The 24,364-nt window shown below is 32.8% G+C and overlaps 16 non-coding genes across 16 annotated transcripts; 4 read left to right on the top strand and 12 right to left on the bottom strand.

Moving 5' to 3' along the window:
• Nucleotides 1-781: 781 nt before the first annotated feature.
• On the bottom strand, nucleotides 782-853 carry TRNAQ-UUG (transfer RNA glutamine (anticodon UUG)). Its single transcript has one exon. It is a non-coding gene; the product is annotated as a tRNA-Gln (tRNA).
• A 1,589-nt stretch (nucleotides 854-2,442) lies between these two features.
• TRNAQ-UUG (transfer RNA glutamine (anticodon UUG)) lies at nucleotides 2,443-2,514 on the bottom strand. The gene has a single exon. It is a non-coding gene; the product is annotated as a tRNA-Gln (tRNA).
• A 2,616-nt stretch (nucleotides 2,515-5,130) lies between these two features.
• TRNAT-CGU (transfer RNA threonine (anticodon CGU)) lies at nucleotides 5,131-5,204 on the top strand. The gene has a single exon. It is a non-coding gene; the product is annotated as a tRNA-Thr (tRNA).
• Nucleotides 5,205-5,760: 556 nt separating this feature from the next.
• TRNAQ-UUG (transfer RNA glutamine (anticodon UUG)) lies at nucleotides 5,761-5,832 on the bottom strand. Its single transcript has one exon. It is a non-coding gene; the product is annotated as a tRNA-Gln (tRNA).
• Nucleotides 5,833-7,420: 1,588 nt separating this feature from the next.
• On the bottom strand, nucleotides 7,421-7,492 carry TRNAQ-UUG (transfer RNA glutamine (anticodon UUG)). The gene has a single exon. It is a non-coding gene; the product is annotated as a tRNA-Gln (tRNA).
• Nucleotides 7,493-9,081: 1,589 nt separating this feature from the next.
• TRNAQ-UUG (transfer RNA glutamine (anticodon UUG)) lies at nucleotides 9,082-9,153 on the bottom strand. The gene has a single exon. It is a non-coding gene; the product is annotated as a tRNA-Gln (tRNA).
• A 2,616-nt stretch (nucleotides 9,154-11,769) lies between these two features.
• Nucleotides 11,770-11,843, top strand: TRNAT-CGU (transfer RNA threonine (anticodon CGU)). Its single transcript has one exon. It is a non-coding gene; the product is annotated as a tRNA-Thr (tRNA).
• Nucleotides 11,844-12,398: 555 nt separating this feature from the next.
• On the bottom strand, nucleotides 12,399-12,470 carry TRNAQ-UUG (transfer RNA glutamine (anticodon UUG)). The gene has a single exon. It is a non-coding gene; the product is annotated as a tRNA-Gln (tRNA).
• A 1,588-nt stretch (nucleotides 12,471-14,058) lies between these two features.
• Nucleotides 14,059-14,130, bottom strand: TRNAQ-UUG (transfer RNA glutamine (anticodon UUG)). Its single transcript has one exon. It is a non-coding gene; the product is annotated as a tRNA-Gln (tRNA).
• A 1,589-nt stretch (nucleotides 14,131-15,719) lies between these two features.
• Nucleotides 15,720-15,791, bottom strand: TRNAQ-UUG (transfer RNA glutamine (anticodon UUG)). The gene has a single exon. It is a non-coding gene; the product is annotated as a tRNA-Gln (tRNA).
• Nucleotides 15,792-18,407: 2,616 nt separating this feature from the next.
• On the top strand, nucleotides 18,408-18,481 carry TRNAT-CGU (transfer RNA threonine (anticodon CGU)). The gene has a single exon. It is a non-coding gene; the product is annotated as a tRNA-Thr (tRNA).
• A 555-nt stretch (nucleotides 18,482-19,036) lies between these two features.
• TRNAQ-UUG (transfer RNA glutamine (anticodon UUG)) lies at nucleotides 19,037-19,108 on the bottom strand. The gene has a single exon. It is a non-coding gene; the product is annotated as a tRNA-Gln (tRNA).
• Nucleotides 19,109-20,696: 1,588 nt separating this feature from the next.
• TRNAQ-UUG (transfer RNA glutamine (anticodon UUG)) lies at nucleotides 20,697-20,768 on the bottom strand. The gene has a single exon. It is a non-coding gene; the product is annotated as a tRNA-Gln (tRNA).
• Nucleotides 20,769-22,357: 1,589 nt separating this feature from the next.
• Nucleotides 22,358-22,429, bottom strand: TRNAQ-UUG (transfer RNA glutamine (anticodon UUG)). Its single transcript has one exon. It is a non-coding gene; the product is annotated as a tRNA-Gln (tRNA).
• A 957-nt stretch (nucleotides 22,430-23,386) lies between these two features.
• TRNAT-CGU (transfer RNA threonine (anticodon CGU)) lies at nucleotides 23,387-23,460 on the top strand. The gene has a single exon. It is a non-coding gene; the product is annotated as a tRNA-Thr (tRNA).
• Nucleotides 23,461-24,016: 556 nt separating this feature from the next.
• On the bottom strand, nucleotides 24,017-24,088 carry TRNAQ-UUG (transfer RNA glutamine (anticodon UUG)). Its single transcript has one exon. It is a non-coding gene; the product is annotated as a tRNA-Gln (tRNA).
• Nucleotides 24,089-24,364: the final 276 nt, after the last annotated feature.

Below are 24,364 nucleotides of genomic sequence, written 5' to 3'. Positions count from 1 at the left end.
AGAAACTGGTGCATTTTTATGATACCCATGCTTCAAGTGACTCTATGGCTTAAGCTGTTCCTTGAAAAATTAAATGCTATGCAAACAAAATATGTTCTGTGCTTTGAGGTACATTTGCCAGTTTTGTGTTTGCTTCTAGTAACATCTGTGGCCAGTTAGCTCAGTTGGTTAGAGCGTGGAGTATGTAATGCCAAGGTCATGGGTTCGATCCCTGTTTTGGCTACTTGCTTTTCTTGATGGACAAGAATGGAATAAGCTCATCGGTGTAGCATGAATACATGAAAACATAATAGACACATATATCACAAAATCTCTAAAAATCCATATCAGAAGCCAGCATGAGTGTCATCCTTTGGCTGATGAAGATTTTTCTCTACATGGCTCATTGACTTTTGTCTCAAATCGAGCAATATGGCATACCTATGATTTGCAATGGCAAATTAATCAGTTATTATATTGCTGCTCAAACATAGAGGGCACTAGGTGTTACTAGAAGAAGAAGATACGTTCTCCCCTCTCATTAGTGCACACTGAAGTAAAAAAATTAAAATGGAGAATTTCTAAACACCAGAGCACAAGTAATGGATCTCTGCATTCTTATTGCATCTTTTCTTATTTCCAAATATTTGACATACTTCTGATTTGAAAAGTTTAAAAATGAGTTTAGACAAAGGACACCACTGAAAATGATGGAATTTAAATGAATTGTAAATGAAGATTTGCAATACTCATACTTTGAATGAAAATGGAGCTTTAAACAAAAGGAGAAATAATCAACATTAGGTCCCACCGAGATTTGAACTCGGATTATTGGATTCAAAGTCCAGAGTGCTAACCATTACACCATGGAACCCTCAAATGAGCAAAGAATTCCACTTAACTGAGCTCATCTTTTAAATGCAAAGAAAAGAAATTCAATACTTTATATATATGATTTCAAGTTTCTAATAAGCTCAGGGATGCAATAGGTGTTATGTAGAATGTTTGTCTAAAACCAATGATAATATATAAAAAGTAACCTATTTTTAAGGAGACGATAAATACTAGAAACCCAAATGCCTAGGACCAATTTCAGTTGGAGCATCACCCCTTATGTTATCCTAGCATTGAATTGACAGTTTTTCTGTATTGTCATATTTGCCTATCATCCACTTACTATTGTTTCAAGCTTTATAACAGAGGACTGCCTTTTTTATAGACCAAGGATAAAAGTCTCTTGTGAGTTAAGTCTGATTATGACATCACAATTTGTAAATTAAGCTATAGTATGATTACAGAGTGTAGACTGAACAAAAAGTGCTTTCCTATGGATTGAATTTTGTATTTTCTTAAGCTTTGCATTCCAAAAAGTGCTAGCATTCTCTATTTCCAAAGGGCACATTAAGCTACTTCCCCATTATATATTTTTTGTGTTAAAAGTTATTTATACACAACTTGGTAAAACATACTAAATTTAACACATAATGAATTACATCCTGGGATTATCTTTATCAACAATCTGTAAATGGATAAGAAAGATTGTGCATTAGATTTATCAGATTGATTTTGCTTAGAATTGCATTTACTCCTTGTCTAAATTGTTTATTTTTATACTATTATTAGATGCATTAATCTTTGTTGTTGTCCTATCTAATCATTTTTTTTATTTTGCAATGTGGAAAGAAACTGGTGCATTTTTATGATACCCATGCTTCAAGTGACTCTATGGCTTAAGCTGTTCCTTGAAAAATTAAATGCTATGCAAACAAAATATGTTCTGTGCTTTGAGGTACATTTGCCAGTTTTGTGTTTGCTTCTAGTAACATCTGTGTCCAGTTAGCTCAGTTGGTTAGAGCATGGTGCTTGTAATGCCAAGGTCATGGGTTTGATCCCTATTTTGGCTACTTGCTTTTCTTGATATACAAGAATGGAATAAGCTCATCGGTGTAGCATGAATACTTGAAAATATAATAGACACATATATCACAAAATCTCTTCAAATCCATATCAGAAGCCAGCATGAGTGTCATCCTTTGGTTGATGAAGATTTTTCTCTACATGGCTCATTGACTTTTGTCTCAAATCGAGCAATATGGCATACCTAAGATTTGCAAGGGCAAATTAATCAGTTATTATATTGCTGCTCAAACATAGAGGGCACTAGGTGTTACTAGAAGAAGAAGATACGTTCTCCCCTCTCATTAGTGCACACTGAAGTAAAAAAAATTAAAATGGAGAATTTCTAAACACCAGAGCACAAGTAATGGATCTCTGCATTCTTATTGCATCTTTTCTTATTTCCAAATATTTGACATACTTCTGATTTGAAAAGTTTAAAAATGAGTTTAGACAAAGGACACCACTGAAAATGATGGAATTTATATGAATTGTACATGAAGATTTGCAATACTCATACTTTGAATGAAAATGAAGCTTTAAACAAAAGGAGAAATAATCAACATTAGGTCCCACCGAGATTTGAACTCGGATTACTGGATTCAAAGTCCAGAGTGTTAACCATTACACCATGGAACCCTCAACTGAACAAATACTTCTACTGAACTGAGCTCATCTTTTAAATGCAAAGAAAAGAAATTCAATACTTTATATATATGATTTCAAGTTTCTAATAAGAACAGGGATGCAATAGGTGTTATGTAGAATATTTGTCTAAAACCAATGATAATATATAAAAAGTAACCTATTTTTAAGGAGAAGATAAATACTAGAAACCCAAATGCCTAGGACCAATTTAAGTTGGAGCATCACCCCTTATGTTATCCTAGCATTGAATTGACAGTTTTTCTGTATTGTCATATTTGCATATCAGCCGCTTACAATTGTTTCAAGCTTTATAACAGAGGACTGCCTTTTTTTATAGACCAAGGATGAAAGTCTCTTGTGAGTTAAGTCTGATTATGACATCACAATTTGTAAATTAAGCTATAGTATGATTACAGAGTGTAGACTGAACAAAAAGTGCTTTCCTATGGATTGAAGTTTGTATTTTCTTAAGCTTTGCATTCCAAAATGTGCTAGCATTCTCTATTTCCAAAGGGCATGTTAAGCTAATTCCCCATTATATATTTTTTGTGTTAAAAGTTATTTACACACCATGGTAAGACATACTAAATTTAACACATAATGAATTACATCCTGGGATTATCTTTATCAACAATCTGTAAATGGATAATAAAGATTGTGCATTAGATTTATCAGATTGATTTTGCTTAGAATTGCATTTACTCCTTGTCTAAATTGTCTATTTTTATACTATTATTAGATGCATTAATCTTTGTTGTTGTCCTATCTAATCATTTTTTTTTATTTTGCAATGTGGAAAGAAACTGGTGCATTTTTATGATACCCATGCTTCAAGTGACTCTATGTCTTAAGCTGTTCCTTGAAAAATTAAATGCTATGCAAACAAAATATGTTCTGTGCTTTGAGGTACATTTGCCAGTTTTGTGTTTGCTTCTAGTAACATCTGTGGCCAGTTAGCTCAGTTGGTTAGAGCGTGGAGTATGTAATGCCAAGGTCATGGGTTCGATCCATGTTTTGGCTACTTGCTTTTCTTGATGGACAAGAATGGAATAAGCTCATCGGAGTAGCATGAATACATGAAAACATAATAGACACATATATCACAAAATCTCTAAAAATCCATATCAGAAGCCAGCATGAGTGTCATCCTTTGGCTGATGAAGATTTTTCTCTACATGGCTCATTGACTTTTGTCTCAAATCGAGCAATATGGCATACCTATGATTTGCAATGGCAAATTAATCAGTTATTATATTGCTGCTCAAACATAGAGGGCACTAGGTGTTACTAGAAGAAGAAGATACGTTCTCCCCTCTCATTAGTGCACACTGAAGTAAAAAAATTAAAATGGAGAATTTCTAAACACCAGAGCACAAGTAATGGATCTCTGCATTCTTATTGCATCTTTTCTTATTTCCAAATATTTGACATACTTCTGATTTGAAAAGTTTAAAAATGAGTTTAGACAAAGGACACCACTGAAAATGATGGAATTTATATGTTTTGTAAATGAAGATTTGCAACAATCATACTTTGAATGAAAATGGAGCTTTAAACAAAAGAAGAAATAATCAACATTAGGTCCCACCGAGATTTTAACTCAGATTACTGGATTCAAAGTCCAAATTGCTAACCATTACACCATGGAACCCTCAACTGAGCAAAGACTTCTACTGAAATGAGCTCATCTTTTAAATGCAAAAAAAAGAAATTCAATACTTTATATATATGATTTCAAGTTTCTAATAAGCTCAGGGATGCAATAGGTGTTATGTAGAATATTTGTCTAAAACCAATGATAATATATAAAAAGTAACCTATTTTTAAGGAGAAGATAAATACTAGAAACCCAAATGCCTAGGACCAATTTCAGTTGGAGCATCACCCCTTATGTTATCCTAGCATTGAATTGACAGTTTTTCTGTATTGTCATATTTGCATATCATCCGCTTACAATTGTTTCAAGCTTTATAACAGAGGACTGCCTTTTTTTATAGACCAAGGATGAAAGTCTCTTGTGAGTTAAGTCTGATTATGACATCACAATTTGTAAATTAAGCTATAGTATGATTACAGAGTGTAGACTGAACAAAAAGTGCTTTCCTATGGATTGAAGTTTGTATTTTCTTAAGCTTTGCATTCCAAAATGTGCTAGCATTCTCTATTTCCAAAGGGCATGTTAAGCTAATTCCCCATTATATATTTTTTGTGTTAAAAGTTATTTACACACCATGGTAAAACATATTAAATTTAACACATAATGAATTACATCCTGGGATTATCTTTATCAACAATCTGTAAATGGATAATAAAGATTGTGCATTAGATTTATCAGATTGATTTTGCTTAGAATTGCATTTACTCCTTGTCTAAATTGTCTATTTTTATACTATTATTAGATGCATTAATCTTTGTTGTTGTCCTATCTAATCATTTTTTTTTATTTTGCAATGTGGAAAGAAACTGGTGCATTTTTATGATACCCATGCTTCAAGTGACTCTATGGCTTAAGCTGTTCCTTGAAAAATTGAATGCTATGCAAACAAAATATGTTCTGTGCTTTGAGGTACATTTGCCAGTTTTGTGTTTGCTTTTAGTAACATCTGTGGCCAGTTAGCTCAGTTGGTTAGAGCGTGGCGCTCGTAATCCCACGGTCATGGGTTCGATCCCTGTATTGGCTACTTGCTTTTCTTGATGGACAAGAATGGAATAAGCTCATCGGTGTAGCATGAATACTTGAAAACCTAATGGACACATATATCACAAAATCTCTTCAAATCCATATCAGAAGCCAGCATGAGTGTCATCCTTTGGCTGATGAAGATTTTTCTCTACATGGCTCATTGACTTTTGTCTCAAATCGAGCAATATGGTATACCTAAGATTTGCAAGGGCAAATTAATCAGTTATTATATTGCTGCTCAAACATAGAGGGCACTAGGTGTTACTAGAAGAAGATACGTTCTCCCCTCCCATTAGTGCACACTGAAGAAAAAATAAATAAAATTGAGAATTTATAAACACCAGAGCACAAGTAATGGATCTCAGCATTCTTATTGCATCTTTTCTTATTTCCAAATATTTGACATACTTCTGATTTGAAAAGTTTAAAAATGAGTTTAGACAAAGGACACCACTGAAAATGATGGAATTTATATGTTTTGTAAATGAAGATTTGCAACAATCATACTTTGAATGAAAATGGAGCTTTAAACAAAAGAAGAAATAATCAACATTAGGTCCCACCGAGATTTGAACTCAGATTACTGGATTCAAAGTCCAAATTGCTAACCATTACACCATGGAACCCTCAACTGAGCAAAGACTTCTACTGAAATGAGCTAATCTTTTAAATGCAAAGAAAAGAAATTCAATACTTTATATATATGATTTCAAGTTTCTAATAAGCTCAGGGATGCAATAGGTGTTATGTAGAATATTTGTCTAAAACCAATGATAATATATAAAAAGTAACCTATTTTTAAGGAGAAGATAAATACTAGAAACCCAAATGCCTAGGACCAATTTCAGTTGGAGCATCACCCCTTATGTTATCCTAGCATTGAATTGACAGTTTTTCTGTATTGTCATATTTGCATATCAGCCGCTTACAATTGTTTCAAGCTTTATAACAGAGGACTGCCTTTTTTTATAGACCAAGGATGAAAGTCTCTTGTGAGTTAAGTCTGATTATGACATCACAATTTGTAAATTAAGCTATAGTATGATTACAGAGTGTAGACTGAACAAAAAGTGCTTTCCTATGGATTGAAGTTTGTATTTTCTTAAGCTTGGCATTCCAAAAAGTGCTAGCATTCTCTATTTCCAAAGGGCATGTTAAGCTAATTCCTCATTATATATTTTTTGTGTTAAAAGTTATTTACACACCATGGTAAGACATACTAAATTTAACACATAATGAATTACATCCTGGGATTATCTTTATCAACAATCTGTAAATGGATAATAAAGATTGTGCATTAGATTTATCAGATTGATTTTGCTTAGAATTGCATTTACTCCTTGTCTAAATTGTCTATTTTTATACTATTATTAGATGCATTAATCTTTGTTGTTGTCCTATCTAATCATTTTTTTTTATTTTGCAATGTGGAAAGAAACTGGTGCATTTTTATGATACCCATGCTTCAAGTGACTCTATGGCTTAAGCTGTTCCTTGAAAAATTAAATGCTATGCAAACAAAATATGTTCTGTGCTTTGAGGTACATTTGCCAGTTTTGTGTTTGCTTCTAGTAACATCTGTGGCCAGTTAGCTCAGTTGGTTAGAGCGTGGAGTATGTAATGCCAAGGTCATGGGTTCGATCCCTGTTTTGGCTACTTGCTTTTCTTGATGGACAAGAATGGAATAAGCTCATCGGTGTAGCATGAATACATGAAAACATAATAGACACATATATCACAAAATCTCTAAAAATCCATATCAGAAGCCAGCATGAGTGTCATCCTTTGGCTGATGAAGATTTTTCTCTACATGGCTCATTGACTTTTGTCTCAAATCGAGCAATATGGCATACCTATGATTTGCAATGGCAAATTAATCAGTTATTATATTGCTGCTCAAACATAGAGGGCACTAGGTGTTACTAGAAGAAGAAGATACGTTCTCCCCTCTCATTAGTGCACACTGAAGTAAAAAAATTAAAATGGAGAATTTCTAAACACCAGAGCACAAGTAATGGATCTCTGCATTCTTATTGCATCTTTTCTTATTTCCAAATATTTGACATACTTCTGATTTGAAAAGTTTAAAAATGAGTTTAGACAAAGGACACCACTGAAAATGATGGAATTTAAATGAATTGTAAATGAAGATTTGCAATACTCATACTTTGAATGAAAATGGAGCTTTAAACAAAAGGAGAAATAATCAACATTAGGTCCCACCGAGATTTGAACTCGGATTATTGGATTCAAAGTCCAGAGTGCTAACCATTACACCATGGAACCCTCAAATGAGCAAAGAATTCCACTTAACTGAGCTCATCTTTTAAATGCAAAGAAAAGAAATTCAATACTTTATATATATGATTTCAAGTTTCTAATAAGCTCAGGGATGCAATAGGTGTTATGTAGAATGTTTGTCTAAAACCAATGATAATATATAAAAAGTAACCTATTTTTAAGGAGACGATAAATACTAGAAACCCAAATGCCTAGGACCAATTTCAGTTGGAGCATCACCCCTTATGTTATCCTAGCATTGAATTGACAGTTTTTCTGTATTGTCATATTTGCCTATCATCCACTTACTATTGTTTCAAGCTTTATAACAGAGGACTGCCTTTTTTATAGACCAAGGATAAAAGTCTCTTGTGAGTTAAGTCTGATTATGACATCACAATTTGTAAATTAAGCTATAGTATGATTACAGAGTGTAGACTGAACAAAAAGTGCTTTCCTATGGATTGAATTTTGTATTTTCTTAAGCTTTGCATTCCAAAAAGTGCTAGCATTCTCTATTTCCAAAGGGCACATTAAGCTACTTCCCCATTATATATTTTTTGTGTTAAAAGTTATTTATACACAACTTGGTAAAACATACTAAATTTAACACATAATGAATTACATCCTGGGATTATCTTTATCAACAATCTGTAAATGGATAAGAAAGATTGTGCATTAGATTTATCAGATTGATTTTGCTTAGAATTGCATTTACTCCTTGTCTAAATTGTTTATTTTTATACTATTATTAGATGCATTAATCTTTGTTGTTGTCCTATCTAATCATTTTTTTTATTTTGCAATGTGGAAAGAAACTGGTGCATTTTTATGATACCCATGCTTCAAGTGACTCTATGGCTTAAGCTGTTCCTTGAAAAATTAAATGCTATGCAAACAAAATATGTTCTGTGCTTTGAGGTACATTTGCCAGTTTTGTGTTTGCTTCTAGTAACATCTGTGTCCAGTTAGCTCAGTTGGTTAGAGCATGGTGCTTGTAATGCCAAGGTCATGGGTTTGATCCCTATTTTGGCTACTTGCTTTTCTTGATATACAAGAATGGAATAAGCTCATCGGTGTAGCATGAATACTTGAAAATATAATAGACACATATATCACAAAATCTCTTCAAATCCATATCAGAAGCCAGCATGAGTGTCATCCTTTGGTTGATGAAGATTTTTCTCTACATGGCTCATTGACTTTTGTCTCAAATCGAGCAATATGGCATACCTAAGATTTGCAAGGGCAAATTAATCAGTTATTATATTGCTGCTCAAACATAGAGGGCACTAGGTGTTACTAGAAGAAGAAGATACGTTCTCCCCTCTCATTAGTGCACACTGAAGTAAAAAAAATTAAAATGGAGAATTTCTAAACACCAGAGCACAAGTAATGGATCTCTGCATTCTTATTGCATCTTTTCTTATTTCCAAATATTTGACATACTTCTGATTTGAAAAGTTTAAAAATGAGTTTAGACAAAGGACACCACTGAAAATGATGGAATTTATATGAATTGTACATGAAGATTTGCAATACTCATACTTTGAATGAAAATGAAGCTTTAAACAAAAGGAGAAATAATCAACATTAGGTCCCACCGAGATTTGAACTCGGATTACTGGATTCAAAGTCCAGAGTGTTAACCATTACACCATGGAACCCTCAACTGAACAAATACTTCTACTGAACTGAGCTCATCTTTTAAATGCAAAGAAAAGAAATTCAATACTTTATATATATGATTTCAAGTTTCTAATAAGAACAGGGATGCAATAGGTGTTATGTAGAATATTTGTCTAAAACCAATGATAATATATAAAAAGTAACCTATTTTTAAGGAGAAGATAAATACTAGAAACCCAAATGCCTAGGACCAATTTAAGTTGGAGCATCACCCCTTATGTTATCCTAGCATTGAATTGACAGTTTTTCTGTATTGTCATATTTGCATATCAGCCGCTTACAATTGTTTCAAGCTTTATAACAGAGGACTGCCTTTTTTTATAGACCAAGGATGAAAGTCTCTTGTGAGTTAAGTCTGATTATGACATCACAATTTGTAAATTAAGCTATAGTATGATTACAGAGTGTAGACTGAACAAAAAGTGCTTTCCTATGGATTGAAGTTTGTATTTTCTTAAGCTTTGCATTCCAAAATGTGCTAGCATTCTCTATTTCCAAAGGGCATGTTAAGCTAATTCCCCATTATATATTTTTTGTGTTAAAAGTTATTTACACACCATGGTAAGACATACTAAATTTAACACATAATGAATTACATCCTGGGATTATCTTTATCAACAATCTGTAAATGGATAATAAAGATTGTGCATTAGATTTATCAGATTGATTTTGCTTAGAATTGCATTTACTCCTTGTCTAAATTGTCTATTTTTATACTATTATTAGATGCATTAATCTTTGTTGTTGTCCTATCTAATCATTTTTTTTTATTTTGCAATGTGGAAAGAAACTGGTGCATTTTTATGATACCCATGCTTCAAGTGACTCTATGTCTTAAGCTGTTCCTTGAAAAATTAAATGCTATGCAAACAAAATATGTTCTGTGCTTTGAGGTACATTTGCCAGTTTTGTGTTTGCTTCTAGTAACATCTGTGGCCAGTTAGCTCAGTTGGTTAGAGCGTGGAGTATGTAATGCCAAGGTCATGGGTTCGATCCATGTTTTGGCTACTTGCTTTTCTTGATGGACAAGAATGGAATAAGCTCATCGGAGTAGCATGAATACATGAAAACATAATAGACACATATATCACAAAATCTCTAAAAATCCATATCAGAAGCCAGCATGAGTGTCATCCTTTGGCTGATGAAGATTTTTCTCTACATGGCTCATTGACTTTTGTCTCAAATCGAGCAATATGGCATACCTATGATTTGCAATGGCAAATTAATCAGTTATTATATTGCTGCTCAAACATAGAGGGCACTAGGTGTTACTAGAAGAAGAAGATACGTTCTCCCCTCTCATTAGTGCACACTGAAGTAAAAAAATTAAAATGGAGAATTTCTAAACACCAGAGCACAAGTAATGGATCTCTGCATTCTTATTGCATCTTTTCTTATTTCCAAATATTTGACATACTTCTGATTTGAAAAGTTTAAAAATGAGTTTAGACAAAGGACACCACTGAAAATGATGGAATTTATATGTTTTGTAAATGAAGATTTGCAACAATCATACTTTGAAAGAAAATGGAGCTTTAAACAAAAGAAGAAATAATCAACATTAGGTCCCACCGAGATTTTAACTCAGATTACTGGATTCAAAGTCCAAATTGCTAACCATTACACCATGGAACCCTCAACTGAGCAAAGACTTCTACTGAAATGAGCTCATCTTTTAAATGCAAAAAAAAGAAATTCAATACTTTATATATATGATTTCAAGTTTCTAATAAGCTCAGGGATGCAATAGGTGTTATGTAGAATATTTGTCTAAAACCAATGATAATATATAAAAAGTAACCTATTTTTAAGGAGAAGATAAATACTAGAAACCCAAATGCCTAGGACCAATTTCAGTTGGAGCATCACCCCTTATGTTATCCTAGCATTGAATTGACAGTTTTTCTGTATTGTCATATTTGCATATCAGCCGCTTACAATTGTTTCAAGCTTTATAACAGAGGACTGCCTTTTTTTATAGACCAAGGATGAAAGTCTCTTGTGAGTTAAGTCTGATTATGACATCACAATTTGTAAATTAAGCTATAGTATGATTACAGAGTGTAGACTGAACAAAAAGTGCTTTCCTATGGATTGAAGTTTGTATTTTCTTAAGCTTTGCATTCCAAAATGTGCTAGCATTCTCTATTTCCAAAGGGCATGTTAAGCTAATTCCCCATTATATATTTTTTGTGTTAAAAGTTATTTACACACCATGGTAAAACATATTAAATTTAACACATAATGAATTACATCCTGGGATTATCTTTATCAACAATCTGTAAATGGATAATAAAGATTGTGCATTAGATTTATCAGATTGATTTTGCTTAGAATTGCATTTACTCCTTGTCTAAATTGTCTATTTTTATACTATTATTAGATGCATTAATCTTTGTTGTTGTCCTATCTAATCATTTTTTTTTATTTTGCAATGTGGAAAGAAACTGGTGCATTTTTATGATACCCATGCTTCAAGTGACTCTATGGCTTAAGCTGTTCCTTGAAAAATTAAATGCTATGCAAACAAAATATGTTCTGTGCTTTGAGGTACATTTGCCAGTTTTGTGTTTGCTTTTAGTAACATCTGTGGCCAGTTAGCTCAGTTGGTTAGAGCGTGGCGCTCGTAATCCCACGGTCATGGGTTCGATCCCTGTATTGGCTACTTGCTTTTCTTGATGGACAAGAATGGAATAAGCTCATCGGTGTAGCATGAATACTTAAAACCTAATGGACACATATATCACAAAATCTCTTCAAATCCATATCAGAAGCCAGCATGAGTGTCATCCTTTGGCTGATGAAGATTTTTCTCTACATGGCTCATTGACTTTTGTCTCAAATCGAGCAATATGGTATACCTAAGATTTGCAAGGGCAAATTAATCAGTTATTATATTGCTGCTCAAACATAGAGGGCACTAGGTGTTACTAGAAGAAGATACGTTCTCCCCTCCCATTAGTGCACACTGAAGAAAAAATAAATAAAATTGAGAATTTATAAACACCAGAGCACAAGTAATGGATCTCAGCATTCTTATTGCATCTTTTCTTATTTCCAAATATTTGACATACTTCTGATTTGAAAAGTTTAAAAATGAGTTTAGACAAAGGACACCACTGAAAATGATGGAATTTATATGTTTTGTAAATGAAGATTTGCAACAATCATACTTTGAATGAAAATGGAGCTTTAAACAAAAGAAGAAATAATCAACATTAGGTCCCACCGAGATTTGAACTCAGATTACTGGATTCAAAGTCCAAATTGCTAACCATTACACCATGGAACCCTCAACTGAGCAAAGACTTCTACTGAAATGAGCTAATCTTTTAAATGCAAAGAAAAGAAATTCAATACTTTATATATATGATTTCAAGTTTCTAATAAGCTCAGGGATGCAATAGGTGTTATGTAGAATATTTGTCTAAAACCAATGATAATATATAAAAAGTAACCTATTTTTAAGGAGAAGATAAATACTAGAAACCCAAATGCCTAGGACCAATTTCAGTTGGAGCATCACCCCTTATGTTATCCTAGCATTGAATTGACAGTTTTTCTGTATTGTCATATTTGCATATCAGCCGCTTACAATTGTTTCAAGCTTTATAACAGAGGACTGCCTTTTTTTATAGACCAAGGATGAAAGTCTCTTGTGAGTTAAGTCTGATTATGACATCACAATTTGTAAATTAAGCTATAGTATGATTACAGAGTGTAGACTGAACAAAAAGTGCTTTCCTATGGATTGAAGTTTGTATTTTCTTAAGCTTGGCATTCCAAAAAGTGCTAGCATTCTCTATTTCCAAAGGGCATGTTAAGCTAATTCCTCATTATATATTTTTTGTGTTAAAAGTTATTTACACACCATGGTAAGACATACTAAATTTAACACATAATGAATTACATCCTGGGATTATCTTTATCAACAATCTGTAAATGGATAATAAAGATTGTGCATTAGATTTATCAGATTGATTTTGCTTAGAATTGCATTTACTCCTTGTCTAAATTGTCTATTTTTATACTATTATTAGATGCATTAATCTTTGTTGTTGTCCTATCTAATCATTTTTTTTTATTTTGCAATGTGGAAAGAAACTGGTGCATTTTTATGATACCCATGCTTCAAGTGACTCTATGGCTTAAGCTGTTCCTTGAAAAATTAAATGCTATGCAAACAAAATATGTTCTGTGCTTTGAGGTACATTTGCCAGTTTTGTGTTTGCTTCTAGTAACATCTGTGGCCAGTTAGCTCAGTTGGTTAGAGCGTGGAGTATGTAATGCCAAGGTCATGGGTTCGATCCCTGTTTTGGCTACTTGCTTTTCTTGATGGACAAGAATGGAATAAGCTCATCGGTGTAGCATGAATACATGAAAACATAATAGACACATATATCACAAAATCTCTAAAAATCCATATCAGAAGCCAGCATGAGTGTCATCCTTTGGCTGATGAAGATTTTTCTCTACATGGCTCATTGACTTTTGTCTCAAATCGAGCAATATGGCATACCTATGATTTGCAATGGCAAATTAATCAGTTATTATATTGCTGCTCAAACATAGAGGGCACTAGGTGTTACTAGAAGAAGAAGATACGTTCTCCCCTCTCATTAGTGCACACTGAAGTAAAAAAATTAAAATGGAGAATTTCTAAACACCAGAGCACAAGTAATGGATCTCTGCATTCTTATTGCATCTTTTCTTATTTCCAAATATTTGACATACTTCTGATTTGAAAAGTTTAAAAATGAGTTTAGACAAAGGACACCACTGAAAATGATGGAATTTAAATGAATTGTAAATGAAGATTTGCAATACTCATATTTTGAATGAAAATGGAGCTTTAAACAAAAGGAGAAATAATCAACATTAGGTCCCACCGAGATTTGAACTCGGATTATTGGATTCAAAGTCCAGAGTGCTAACCATTACACCATGGAACCCTCAAATGAGCAAAGACTTCCACTTAACTGAGCTCATCTTTTAAATGCAAAGAAAAGAAATTCAATACTTTATATATATGATTTCAAGTTTCTAATAAGCTCAGGGATGCAATAGGTGTTATGTAGAATGTTTGTCTAAAACCAATGATAATATATAAAAAGTAACCTATTTTTAAGGAGAAGATAAATACTAGAAACCCAAATGCCTAGGACCAATTTCAGTTGGAGCATCACCCCTTATGTTATCCTAGCATTGAATTGACAGTTTTTCTGTATTGTCATATTTGCCTATCATCCACTTACAATTGTTTCAAGCTTTATAACAGAGGACTGCCTTTTTTATAGACCAAGGATAAAAGTCTCTTGAGAGTTAAGTCTAATTATGACATCACAATTTGTAAATTAAGCTATAGTTTGATTACAGAGTGTAGACTGAACAAAAAGTGCTTTCCTATGGATTGAAGTTTGTATTTTCTTAAGCTTTGCATTCCAAAAAGTGCTAGCATTCTCTATTTCCAAAGGGCACATTAAGCTACTTCCCCATTATATATTTTTTGTGTTAAAAGTTATTTATACACAACTTGGTAAAACATACTAAATTTAACACATAATGAATTACATCCTGGGATTATCTTTATCAACAATCTGTAAATGGATAAGAAAGATTGTGCATTAGATTTATCAGATTGATTTTGCTTAGAATTGCATTTACTCATTGTCTAAATTGTTTATTTTCATACTATTATTAGATGCATTAATCTTTGTTGTTGTCCTATCTAATCATTTTTTTTATTTTGCAATGTGGAAAGAAACTGGTGCATTTTTATGATACCCATGCTTCAAGTGACTCTATGGCTTAAGCTGTTCCTTGAAAAATTAAATGCTATGCAAACAAAATATGTTCTGTGCTTTGAGGTACATTTGCCAGTTTTGTGTTTGCTTCTAGTAACATCTGTGTCCAGTTAACTCAGTTGGTTAGAGCATGGTGCTTGTAATGCCATGGTCATGGGTTTGATCCCTATTTTGGCTACTTGCTTTTCTTGATATACAAGAATGGAATAAACTCATCGGTGTAGCATGAATACTTGAAAATATAATAGACACATATATCACAAAATCTCTTCAAATCCATATCAGAAGCCAGCATGAGTGTCATCCTTTGGTTGATGAAGATTTTTCTCTACATGGCTCATTGACTTTTGTCTCAAATCGAGCAATATGGCATACCTAAGATTTGCAAGGGCAAATTAATCAGTTATTATATTGCTGCTCAAACATAGAGGGCACTAGGTGTTACTAGAAGAAGAAGATACGTTCTCCCCTCTCATTAGTGCACACTGAAGTAAAAAAAATTAAAATGGAGAATTTCTAAACACCAGAGCACAAGTAATGGATCTCTGCATTCTTATAGCATCTTTTCTTATTTCCAAATATTTGACATACTTCTGATTTGAAAAGTTTAAAAATGAGTTTAGACAAAGGACACCACTGAAAATGATGGAATTTTTATGAATTGTACATGAAGATTTGCAATACTCATACTTTGAATGAAAATGAAGCTTTAAACAAAAGGAGAAAAAATCAACATTAGGTCCCACCGAGATTTGAACTCGGATTACTGGATTCAAAGTCCAGAGTGTTAACCATTACACCATGGAACCCTCAACTGAGCAAATACTTCTACTGAACTGAGCTCATCTTTTAAATGCAAAGAAAAGAAATTCAATACTTTATATATATGATTTCAAGTTTCTAATAAGATCAGGGATGCAATAGGTGTTATGTAGAATATTTGTCTAAAACCAATGATAATATATAAAAAGTAACCTATTTTTAAGGAGAAGATAAATACTAGAAACCCAAATGCCTAGGACCAATTTAAGTTGGAGCATCACCCCTTATGTTATCCTAGCATTGAATTGACAGTTTTTCTGTATTGTCATATTTGCATATCAGCCGCTTACAATTGTTTCAAGCTTTATAACAGAGGACTGCCTTTTTTTATAGACCAAGGATGAAAGTCTCTTGTGAGTTAAGTCTGATTATGACATCACAATTTGTAAATTAAGCTATAGTATGATTACAGAGTGTAGACTGAACAAAAAGTGCTTTCCTATGGATTGAAGTTTGTATTTTCTTAAGCTTTGCATTCCAAAATGTGCTAGCATTCTCTATTTCCAAAGGGCATGTTAAGCTAATTCCCCATTATATATTTTTTGTGTTAAAAGTTATTTACACACCATGGTAAGACATACTAAATTTAACACATAATGAATTACATCCTGGGATTATCTTTATCAACAATCTGTAAATGGATAATAAAGATTGTGCATTAGATTTATCAGATTGATTTTGCTTAGAATTGCATTTACTCCTTGTCTAAATTGTCTATTTTTATACTATTATTAGATACATTAATCTTTGTTGTTGTCCTATCTAATCATTTTTTTTTATTTTGCAATGTGGAAAGAAACTGGTGCATTTTTATGATACCCATGCTTCAAGTGACTCTATGTCTTAAGCTGTTCCTTGAAAAATTAAATGCTATGCAAACAAAATATGTTCTGTGCTTTGAGGTACATTTGCCAGTTTTGTGTTTGCTTCTAGTAACATCTGTGGCCAGTTAGCTCAGTTGGTTAGAGCGTGGAGTATGTAATGCCAAGGTCATGGGTTCGATCCATGTTTTGGCTACTTGCTTTTCTTGATGGACAAGAATGGAATAAGCTCATCGGTGTAGCATGAATACATGAAAACATAATAGACACATATATCACAAAATCTCTAAAAATCCATATCAGAAGCCAGCATGAGTGTCATCCTTTGGCTGATGAAGATTTTTCTCTACATGGCTCATTGACTTTTGTCTCAAATCGAGCAATATGGCATACCTATGATTTGCAATGGCAAATTAATCAGTTATTATATTGCTGCTCAAACATGGAGGGCACTAGGTGTTACTAGAAGAAGAAGATACGTTCTCCCCTCTCATTAGTGCACACTGAAGTAAAAAAATTAAAATGGAGAATTTCTAAACACCAGAGCACAAGTAATGGATCTCTGCATTCTTATTGCATCTTTTCTTATTTCCAAATATTTGACATACTTCTGATTTGAAAAGTTTAAAAATGAGTTTAGACAAAGGACACCACTGAAAATGATGGAATTTATATGTTTTGTAAATGAAGATTTGCAACAATCATACTTTGAATGAAAATGGAGCTTTAAACAAAAGAAGAAATAATCAACATTAGGTCCCACCGATATTTTAACTCAGATTACTGGATTCAAAGTCCAAATTGCTAACCATTACACCATGGAACCCTCAACTGAGCAAAGACTTCTACTGAAATGAGCTCATCTTTTAAATGCAAAAAAAAGAAATTCAATACTTTATATATATGATTTCAAGTTTCTAATAAGCTCAGGGATGCAATAGGTGTTATGTAGAATATTTGTCTAAAACCAATGATAATATATAAAAAGTAACCTATTTTTAAGGAGAAGATAAATACTAGAAACCCAAATGCCTAGGACCAATTTCAGTTGGAGCATCACCCCTTATGTTATCCTAGCATTGAATTGACAGTTTTTCTGTATTGTCATATTTGCATATCAGCCGCTTACAATTGTTTCAAGCTTTATAACAGAGGACTGCCTTTTTTTATAGACCAAGGATGAAAGTCTCTTGTGAGTTAAGTCTGATTATGACATCACAATTTGTAAATTAAGCTATAGTATGATTACAGAGTGTAGACTGAACAAAAAGTGCTTTCCTATGGATTGAAGTTTGTATTTTCTTAAGCTTTGCATTCCAAAATGTGCTAGCATTCTCTATTTCCAAAGGGCATGTTAAGCTAATTCCCCATTATATATTTTTTGTGTTAAAAGTTATTTACACACCATGGTAAAACATATTAAATTTAACACATAATGAATTACATCCTGGGATTATCTTTATCAACAATCTGTAAATGGATAATAAAGATTGTGCATTAGATTTATCAGATTGATTTTGCTTAGAATTGCATTTACTCCTTGTCTAAATTGTCTATTTTTATACTATTATTAGATGCATTAATCTTTGTTGTTGTCCTATCTAATCATTTTTTTTTATTTTGCAATGTGGAAAGAAACTGGTGCATTTTTATGATACCCATGCTTCAAGTGACTCTATGGCTTAAGCTGTTCCTTGAAAAATTAAATGCTATGCAAACAAAATATGTTCTGTGCTTTGAGGTACATTTGCCAGTTTTGTGTTTGCTTTTAGTAACATCTGTGGCCAGTTAGCTCAGTTGGTTAGAGCGTGGCGCTCGTAATCCCACGGTCATGGGTTCGATCCCTGTATTGGCTACTTGCTTTTCTTGATGGACAAGAATGGAATAAGCTCATCGGTGTAGCATGAATACTTAAAACCTAATGGACACATATATCACAAAATCTCTTCAAATCCATATCAGAAGCTAGCATGAGTGTCATCCTTTGGCTGATGAAGATTTTTCTCTACATGGCTCATTGACTTTTGTCTCAAATCGAGCAATATGGTATACCTAAGATTTGCAAGGGCAAATTAATCAGTTATTATATTGCTGCTCAAACATAGAGGGCACTAGGTGTTACTAGAAGAAGATACGTTCTCCCCTCCCATTAGTGCACACTGAAGAAAAAATAAATAAAATTGAGAATTTATAAACACCAGAGCACAAGTAATGGATCTCAGCATTCTTATTGCATCTTTTCTTATTTCCAAATATTTGACATACTTCTGATTTGAAAAGTTTAAAAATGAGTTTAGACAAAGGACACCACTGAAAATGATGGAATTTATATGTTTTGTAAATGAAGATTTGCAACAATCATACTTTGAATGAAAATGGAGCTTTAAACAAAAGAAGAAATAATCAACATTAGGTCCCACCGAGATTTGAACTCGGATTACTGGATTCAAAGTCCAAATTGCTAACCATTACACCATGGAACCCTCAACTGAGCAAAGACTTCTACTGAAATGAGCCTTTCTTTTAAATGCAAAGAAAAGAAATTCAATACTTTATATATATGATTTCAAGTTTCTAATAAGCTCAGGGATGCAATAGGTGTTATGTAGAATATTTGTCTAAAACCAATGATAATATATAAAAAGTAACCTATTTTTAAGGAGAAGATAAATACTAGAAACCCAAATGCCTAGGACCAATTTCAGTTGGAGCATCACCCCTTATGTTATCCTAGCATTGAATTGACAGTTTTTCTGTATTGTCATATTTGCACATCAGCCGCTTACAATTGTTTCAAGCTTTATAACAGAGGACTGCCTTTTTTTATAGACCAAGGATGAAAGTCTCTTGTGAGTTAAGTCTGATTATGACATCACAATTTGTAAATTAAGCTATAGTATGATTACAGAGTGTAGACTGAACAAAAAGTGCTTTCCTATGGATTGAAGTTTGTATTTTCTTAAGCTTGGCATTCCAAAAAGTGCTAGCATTCTCTATTTCCAAAGGGCATGTTAAGCTAATTCCTTATTATATATTTTTTGTGTTAAAAGTTATTTACACACCATGGTAAGACATACTAAATTTAACACATAATGAATTACATCCTGGGATTATCTTTATCAACAATCTGTAAATGGATAATAAAGATTGTGCATTAGATTTATCAGATTGATTTTGCTTAGAATTGCATTTACTCCTTGTCTAAATTGTCTATTTTTATACTATTATTAGATGCATTAATCTTTGTTGTTGTCCTATCTAATCATTTTTTTTTATTTTGCAATGTGGAAAGAAACTGGTGCATTTTTATGATACCCATGCTTCAAGTGACTCTATGGCTTAAGCTGTTCCTTGAAAAATTAAATGCTATGCAAACAAAATATGTTCTGTGCTTTGAGGTACATTTGCCAGTTTTGTGTTTGCTTCTAGTAACATCTGTGGCCAGTTAGCTCAGTTGGTTAGAGCGTGGAGTATGTAATGCCAAGGTCATGGGTTCGATCCTTGTTTTGGCTACTTGCTTTTCTTGATGGACAAGAATGGAATAAGCTCATCGGTGTAGCATGAATACATGAAAACATAATAGACACATATATCACAAAATCTCTAAAAATCCATATCAGAAGCCAGCATGAGTGTCATCCTTTGGCTGATGAAGATTTTTCTCTACATGGCTCATTGACTTTTGTCTCAAATCGAGCAATATGGCATACCTAAGATTTGCAATGGCAAATTAATCAGTTATTATATTGCTGCTCAAACATAGAGGGCACTAGGTGTTACTAGAAGAAGAAGATACGTTCTCCCCTCTCATTAGTGCACACTGAAGTAAAAAAATTAAAATGGAGAATTTCTAAACACCAGAGCACAAGTAATGGATCTCTGCATTCTTATTGCATCTTTTCTTATTTCCAAATATTTGACATACTTCTGATTTGAAAAGTTTAAAAATGAGTTTAGACAAAGGACACCACTGAAAATGATGGAATTTAAATGAATTGTAAATGAAGATTTGCAATACTCATACTTTGAATGAAAATGGAGCTTTAAACAAAAGGAGAAATAATCAACATTAGGTCCCACCGAGATTTGAACTCGGATTATTGGATTCAAAGTCCAGAGTGCTAACCATTACACCATGGAACCCTCAAATGAGCAAAGAATTCCACTTAACTGAGCTCATCTTTTAAATGCAAAGAAAAGAAATTCAATACTTTATATATATGATTTCAAGTTTCTAATAAGCTCAGGGATGCAATAGGTGTTATGTAGAATGTTTGTCTAAAACCAATGATAATATATAAAAAGTAACCTATTTTTAAGGAGAAGATAAATACTAGAAACCCAAATGCCTAGGACCAATTTCAGTTGGAGCATCACCCCTTATGTTATCCTAGCATTGAATTGACAGTTTTTATGTATTGTCATATTTGCCTATCATCCACTTACAATTGTTTCAAGCTTTATAACAGAGGACTGCCTTTTTTATAGACCAAGGATAAAAGTCTCTTGTGAGTTAAGTCTGATTATGACATCACAATTTGTAAATTAAGCTATAGTTTGATTACAGAGTGTAGACTGAACAAAAAGTGCTTTCCTATGGATTGAAGTTTGTATTTTCTTAAGCTTTGCATTCCAAAAAGTGCTAGCATTCTCTATTTCCAAAGGGCACATTAAGCTACTTCCCCATTATATATTTTTTGTGTTAAAAGTTATTTATACACAACTTGGTAAAACATACTAAATTTAACACATAATGAATTACATCCTGGGATTATCTTTATCAACAATCTGTAAATGGATAAGAAAGATTGTGCATTAGATTTATCAGATTGATTTTGCTTAGAATTGCATTTACTCCTTGTCTAAATTGTTTATTGTTATACTATTATTAGATGCATTAATCTTTGTTGTTGTCCTATCTAATCATTTTTTTTATTTTGCAATGTGGAAAGAAACTGGTGCATTTTTATGATACCCATGCTTCAAGTGACTCTATGGCTTAAGCTGTTCCTTGAAAAATTAAATGCTATGCAAACAAAATATGTTCTGTGCTTTGAGGTACATATGCCAGTTTTGTGTTTGCTTCTAGTAACATCTGTGTCCAGTTAGCTCAGTTGGTTAGAGCATGGTGCTTGTAATGCCATGGTCATGGGTTTGATCCCTATTTTGGCTACTTGCTTTTCTTGATATACAAGAATGGAATAAGCTCATCGGTGTAGCATGAATACTTGAAAATATAATAGACACATATATCACAAAATCTCTTCAAATCCATATCAGAAGCCAGCATGAGTGTCATCCTTTGGTTGATGAAGATTTTTCTCTACATGGCTCATTGACTTTTGTCTCAAATCGAGCAATATGGCATACCTAAGATTTGCAAGGGCAAATTAATCAGTTATTATATTGCTGCTGAAACATAGAGGGCACTAGGTGTTACTAGAAGAAGAAGATACGTTCTCCCCTCTCATTAGTGCACACTGAAGTAAAAAAAATTAAAATGGAGAATTTCTAAACACCAGAGCACAAGTAATGGATCTCTGCATTCTTATTGCATCTTTTCTTATTTCCAAATATTTGACATACTTCTGATTTGAAAAGTTTAAAAATGAGTTTAGACAAAGGACACCACTGAAAATGATGGAATTTATATGAATTGTACATGAAGATTTGCAATACTCATACTTTGAATGAAAATGAAGCTTTAAACAAAAGGAGAAATAATCAACATTAGGTCCCACCGAGATTTGAACTCGGATTACTGGATTCAAAGTCCAGAGTGTTAACCATTACACCATGGAACCCTCAACTGAGCAAATACTTCTACTGAACTGAGCTCATCTTTTAAATGCAAAGAAAAGAAATTCAATACTTTATATATATGATTTCAAGTTTCTAATAAGATCAGGGATGCAATAGGTGTTATGTAGAATATTTGTCTAAAACCAATGATAATATATAAAAAGTAACCTATTTTTAAGGAGAAGATAAATACTAGAAACCCAAATGCCTAGGACCAATTTAAGTTGGAGCATCACCCCTTATGTTATCCTAGCATTGAATTGACAGTTTTTCTGTATTGTCATATTTGCATATCAGCCGCTTACAATTGTTTCAAGCTTTATAACAGAGGACTGCCTTTTTTTTATAGACCAAGGATGAAAGTCTCTTGTGAGTTAAGTCTGATTATGACATCACAATTTGTAAATTAAGCTATAGTATGATTACAGAGTGTAGACTGAACAAAAAGTGCTTTCCTATGGATTGAAGTTTGTATTTTCTTAAGCTTTGCATTCCAAAATGTGCTAGCATTCTCTATTTCCAAAGGGCATGTTAAGCTAATTCCCCATTATATATTTTTTGTGTTAAAAGTTATTTACACACCATGGTAAGACATATTAAATTTAACACATAATGAATTACATCCTGGGATTATCTTTATCAACAATCTGTAAATGGATAATAAAGATTGTGCATTAGATTTATCAGATTGATTTTGCTTAGAATTGCATTTACTGCTTGTCTAAATTGTCTATTTTTATACTATTATTAGATGCATTAATCTTTGTTGTTGTCCTATCTAATCATTTTTTTTTATTTTGCAATGTGGAAAGAAACTGGTGCATTTTTATGATACCCATGCTTCAAGTGACTCTATGGCTTAAGCTGTTCCTTGAAAAATTGAATGCTATGCAAACAAAATATGTTCTGTGCTTTGAGGTACATTTGCCAGTTTTGTGTTTGCTTTTAGTAACATCTGTGGCCAGTTAGCTCAGTTGGTTAGAGCGTGGCGCTCGTAATCCCACGGTCATGGGTTCGATCCCTGTATTGGCTACTTGCTTTTCTTGATGGACAAGAATGGAATAAGCTCATCGGTGTAGCATGAATACTTGAAAACCTAATGGACACATATATCACAAAATCTCTTCAAATCCATATCAGAAGCCAGCATGAGTGTCATCCTTTGGCTGATGAAGATTTTTCTCTACATGGCTCATTGACTTTTGTCTCAAATCGAGCAATATGGTATACCTAAGATTTGCAAGGGCAAATTAATCAGTTATTATATTGCTGCTCAAACATAGAGGGCACTAGGTGTTACTAGAAGAAGATACGTTCTCCCCTCCCATTAGTGCACACTGAAGAAAAAATAAATAAAATTGAGAATTTATAAACACCAGAGCACAAGTAATGGATCTCAGCATTCTTATTGCATCTTTTCTTATTTCCAAATATTTGACATACTTCTGATTTGAAAAGTTTAAAAATGAGTTTAGACAAAGGACACCACTGAAAATGATGGAATTTATATGTTTTGTAAATGAAGATTTGCAACAATCATACTTTGAATGAAAATGGAGCTTTAAACAAAAGAAGAAATAATCAACATTAGGTCCCACCGAGATTTGAACTCAGATTACTGGATTCAAAGTCCAAATTGCTAACCATTACACCATGGAACCCTCAACTGAGCAAAGACTTCTACTGAAATGAGCTAATCTTTTAAATGCAAAGAAAAGAAATTCAATACTTTATATATATGATTTCAAGTTTCTAATAAGCTCAGGGATGCAATAGGTGTTATGTAGAATATTTGTCTAAAACCAATGATAATATATAAAAAGTAACCTATTTTTAAGGAGAAGATAAATACTAGAAACCCAAATGCCTAGGACCAATTTCAGTTGGAGCATCACCCCTTATGTTATCCTAGCATTGAATTGACAGTTTTTCTGTAT

This window comes from Pseudophryne corroboree, chromosome 11 (genome assembly GCF_028390025.1).
Source record: "Pseudophryne corroboree isolate aPseCor3 chromosome 11, aPseCor3.hap2, whole genome shotgun sequence".
In the NCBI taxonomy this organism is placed as follows: Eukaryota; Metazoa; Chordata; class Amphibia; order Anura; family Myobatrachidae; genus Pseudophryne; species Pseudophryne corroboree.
Note: the sequence above shows the minus strand (reverse complement) of the source record. Positions and strands in the feature narration are given on the sequence as shown.